Source organism: Schistocerca nitens, chromosome 4 (genome assembly GCF_023898315.1).
Source record: "Schistocerca nitens isolate TAMUIC-IGC-003100 chromosome 4, iqSchNite1.1, whole genome shotgun sequence".
NCBI lineage: Eukaryota > Metazoa > Arthropoda > Insecta > Orthoptera > Acrididae > Schistocerca > Schistocerca nitens.
The window spans coordinates 198,674,640-198,680,171 of record NC_064617.1 but is presented as its reverse complement, the minus strand read 5'-3'; positions in this window follow the sequence as shown (position 1 = coordinate 198,680,171).

Below are 5,532 nucleotides of genomic sequence, written 5' to 3'. Positions count from 1 at the left end.
ACGCTACATGGAAACCACTTCTGGAGATGGGAATCTCTGAACCTGACCTGCATTCTGACTTATGCCGTAGGATTTTTTGGCTTTGGGAGGCGGAATGGCTTAACAGTACACACAGCAAACTGTGTGTCATTAAGGAGCCTACAGATGTGTGGAAATCCTCCATGCGGGCCTCTCACAGCAAATCAGCTGTCCTCTGCCGGCTCCTCTGGCCACACTTGAGTGACCCATGGTTACCTCCTGTGCTCTGAAGACCCGTGTGAGTGTCGGTGTGGTGCCCTGTTGACAGTGGCCCATATTCTGGTGCACTGTCCACTTTGACTGCCCAGCGATGAAATCTTGGGTTACCGGACTCATTGCTGCTCATTTAATCTGACAACACCTCATCGGTTGATTTAGCTTTATGTTTTATTTGTGAGGGTGGGTTGTACCATTTGATCTAAGTTTTAGCACATGTCCTTTGTCCCTCTGTGTCCACCACCCTAGTGCTTCTAGGGTGGGGGTTGTAATGTGTTGCAGTGTGGCTGGCTTCTCCTTTTTTATTTTCATGGTCAGCCAGTCATGGTAATCTGCTTTGTTTTAATCTCTTCATCCTGTTTCTGTGGTTTTCTTGTACCCTTTTGTCCATTTACATGTTTGTTGCCCTTCATCGTTCTTGACTTTTTTCCTTTCATTCTGTTTTGAGTTGTCAGCCCATTTGTTCTATTCTCACAATTGTGGCATTGTTTTATTTGGAATAAGGCACTGATGACCTCGTAGTTTGCTCCCTTTACCCCTCTTTTAATCCAACCAACCTGTGGACTGTTGTACTTCGGATGTTCATTTCCTCCAAAGATAGCAGCACTTTCCAGTGGCTCAGTAGAGGGTATTGACCGAACACACTGGCCCTCAAGATATATTAATTTCTTACAGGAACATCAGATTAATTGATATACAGTGTGTATAAGAAAGTCATTCCTTGAATATTTGAAGTCGCACACAAAGCTATTGAAACTGTGTGAAGTAATTGCTAAAATGAAACACAAAAGGTCACAAATAGAGGAAACAAATAACGTATCAAAGTTCTGTAAGAAATGGTACAAAAATGTTCGTTTAAAAATTTGACGAAGATATGAAAAGGCTAGATTGCTACTCCCCGAATTTACATTTAAGTTTTTGGCCAAAAGGCCTACCTCATGTGTGCGCATGACATGCAAAATGTTGCATGTTGTGCTCTGTTGCATGTTGCAACCACTAGGTGGTCGACCTTATTTTTGACAACAGTTTGGCAGTGGCCATTCATTCTAGTTGACAGCTGCCACGTCATGGAATATAGCTGGATATATTTTTAGAAAAGGTCATAAAGACAAGCACGTAACAATAAAGGTTTCGTTTTATCGCTAATTTGCTCAAGTAAGTCTCTAAGATCAGTTAGCCCTTGTGATGGGTGTGGCAGGGTGTCTGCTACTTCATTGTCTTCAGCGTTCATGTGCATTATTTCAAAATTATATTTCTGAAGGCGTATTGGCAGCCTTGTGGAGTAACTTGCAGGTGCACAAAATATTGTAACGTTTTCTGTAAATGTAGTAGTTTAATTTCTTGAATGTCCATAATATGGCAAGAACTGAATATGCATGCTCATATTCTGGAAGTGTTTTGACTTTTGAAACTACTCTGTTGTCCTTTTTGGGAATTTGAAATAGACATGTTCCAAGACCAGAAAAAGATGTGTTTGTTGCATTATAAAAATCCACATTCATGTCAGGATAACAGGATTTCAGAATTTAACAAAGCAGTTTTTGTAGCATCAAATCCTAACTGACATTTCTTCATCCAACATCATACTGCTCTCTCTCTCTCTCTCTCTCTCTCTCTCTCTCTCTCTCTCTCTCTCTCTCTTTTTTTAAATCTTAACAGTTCCAGGCTATTAAGCAATTGATCATGTACACAGGGACCAGCGCATGAACAGAGGCCAATAAATGTGTTAAGTTGCTGTTTTGTTCTAGGACCTGGAAAATTCCTTATTGCACTTGTTTTACTAGGATCCGGTTTTATTCTTGAAGTAGATCTAATATGTCCTAGAAATTTACTTTCTTGTAGACCGAATGTTTTTTTTAGGTTGGCTGTCACTCCAGCCTGTGAAAATTTATATAATATTCTTTCGTGTAAATCAAGATGTATGTCCCAAGTAGCAGTAGCAATTAAGATATCATCTACATAGTCACTTTATCTAGCAGATCAGGTTCTAGAACTGTATCTAGTGCAGTAATAAACACACTGGAACTTACCCTGAGACCAAGGGGCTTCACACTAAATTCGTAACATCTGTCAGTTGAACATACATTGAGCCCAGGCGGTAATACACTAAACTGCCAGCATGGCCAGAAGCCTTATAATTCCTAGATTCATTAGACAGTTGGACCTGCCAGGAGGAGGCTGTAGTCATGGCACTAGTTAGGAAGTGCAGTGTGAAATTTCTGCAATAGATCCTCTAATTTTTCAGGTTGTGTGTATGAACTGGCACAATTATTTTGTTAATGGCATGTACATACAAGACTAAACAAATTTTACCATTGGACTTACCTACTGCTAGTAATGCACTGCAGTATGGAGAGTGAGAGGGTTCAACAGAATTCCATTGAAACATTTGTTTTCTCAGGCAACTGCTGTTTTGTCCACAGGATGGAGTAAAGTTTTCAGCAAAATGCATCATCTGGCATCATGTCCATGTGGTACACATAAGATTATTATACATAGTTTTTCATCAGATACATGTAAATACTTCATAAGCTTGCTCCTTAATTTGGTTGGTGTTCTGAACTGCGATAGGATGAGTCCATCCATTACTTTATTGTGAATGTGAGCATCTTTCTTCTCAATCTTACCACAGAGACTTGAATTATTTTCTGGGGCACTCTTTGTTTTCAAGAATTGTATCTTAATATCCTTGTAGTGTTTACCGTGTTCTACTGGGGTTTGTATTAAATCGGCTACAATATCTTTGCCCTCGGTGCACAAATAGCATTTATCCAAAGAAAAATCTAACTTTTTGTCCTTTTCTTGCAAAAACTCCATGCCAAGTAAACATTTGGCTATGAGGTCCCTCAAAATTAAGAATATGCATAACTAACTTCATATCCTACTATAAAACCACATCTCTGCCACTTGCCAGGTTGCGATTTTGTACCTAGAACTCTGGTTATACAACAGTTCGTAGTGGGTAAGTTGCCACTTGTATGTGAATTCTGGACATCCAGTAACAAGACAAAGAGTACTATAACATCAAGCACCAGCAAGTTAGGTACAGCCCATGAAAATTGGTATGGATTTTTACACTTTTACAGAAACTAGGACTATCGGAAAGTCACTAAAGCACTACTTTGGTCCGTAACATCCCTTTGTCACTTGTTGGACATCACATATGAAGTTCAGGATTAAGACTGTCCTTCAAGAAGAAAAAAGCAGAAAAACACCATCAATGCTCTCCATATGAACCTTCCTACAGTCCAGGTGCACAAGTCCACAATGAGAGGTTCAAACTAGAAGACCCACCCAATGGCAAAGATTTGACGGGAGAGGCTACCTTTGATGTTCATCATAGTAAGTAATAACTAGACCAGACTGCAAGGATCAACCAGTGCCACTATATGGATGACAGTTGATGAGATCTAGATCCTGGGTGCTGTAATCGGCTCTGCTGTTTCTCCAGGAGAGGGAGCAGTGCTGCGAGCTGTGGTGATGAAGTGTAGCGTCGCAGTTAGCATCACTGGGTGTTATGCTGGAGAGCATCAGGTCAAACCTGACCAACAGTGAATATTTATTTTTAGTATTTTATTTGTTATTTAGATTTAACATTTCTGGAAGGTTCTTGAAATAAATAACAGGATTACAGCACATTTGATGTTTGTAAAAATAACTTCACTCTCTGCCCAGGAAGTGCATCCTGTTGTGGTTGTGTGATCATCATCTTAATAAATGAGCTTTCAGTGCTAAGCTTTGTATTATTTCATTCACCTTTCGAATTTAGAACTGATTCTAGCATGACAATATTTATGTTGGAATTAATTTGTATCCTGTAGAAATGTGTCCGTTAGGAAAGTCAGTTCAGTTCAGACCTAATTTTGCTTCACCAAATCCATTATAATCCACCTCAGAAGAACCAAAATATTGGGTCCATAGATAGAAATGTGAATATTTTGTGTAGTTGAACCAGGAATGCATATTGGTTCAGATTGTAATAAATGCCGAAAGTTGTTGAAGCACGTATTATGCACAAATATGTAAACATTCACAGGTTATTTTTTATGCTGTTTACAAATCAATGCTTCTACTGTTCACTGCCTGGTCTCCTTTACTCCTAGAGTACTTACTTTCTACACGAACTCTCCTTGCCATATTTATGTTTCCTGTTTGATGCACTAAGCAGTTACTTAATTGTGGTTGCACATGGGCCACGAGCTCACGAGAGATGACCAACTGAGGTGCTGTGCTGTTCTGTTCTGTTCTGTGACAGGTTGTGTGTGTCCTGAAGATTACCTGCTGGCCATTAGTCCTCAAATCATGCAGCTCGTAAGAGGGCATCACTCTCCAGTGACTCAGGAGCATAGTGTAACGAAACAGGCTGTATTGGGTCATTTGGAGCACTCGATACAGCAGATTTCATAATATGCGATACATGCTAAAACCAATGTGGGTAGTGTATAAGGACACTTATTGAATAGGGTCACTTTGTGCACAGTGTGAAATAGTTACAATGAAAAAGTTAAACTGTATCACAGACCAATTAATGTATGTACTTAATCAGGTAAAGTGATGTACAGTTAGGATAAGTCATCACTTTGATATGAATTTCGGGATGTTTTGAAGAGAAAGAACAAGTTCTGGAATCAGTGTTAATAGAGTATAAATGTTAGTAACCCTTTTCATTCAGTTTTGTAATTATAATTCAATTAGTAAAATTCATTGTTTACCATAATGCAAATTACCTGTGTAAACCATTAATTTAGGAAAAGCTTAACATTTATGTATCTTTGCAAGTCAGGACAACATATTCTTTCGGAAATCATCAATTAAAAATCTGTAATTAAACTCATAATTAATGTTTCTGGAACATTCTATAGAGAAATTCAGTGCAGTGTCCACATATTAAGAACACTAGAGAAGATTCGTTTAAACTGGAGACATAACCTGATTCAAAAAGACTGTTTGTATCATAAATAATGTTAGAAGAACTGTTTGTATCATAAATAATGTTAGAAGAACGATTCATTAATCTTTTGTAACACGATTTAAAGATTTTGTGATGTATGTAATTACTCCGCATTTTAGCCTTCACATTTTGAACATTTGAATTGTAATTTTGATGTTGTAGAAATAGTACCAGCACAAAATTGTTTCATAAATTGCATAATTAATTAAATTATGTACAGATATTCGAGAATGTTCTGGACTGAATAATAAGAACTTACTTGTAAACTTTATGTATGTTTCAAAATTGCACTTGTAAAAGATCGTTAATTTCGGAAATATGCATTATCATTGTACTCATTTTAATTT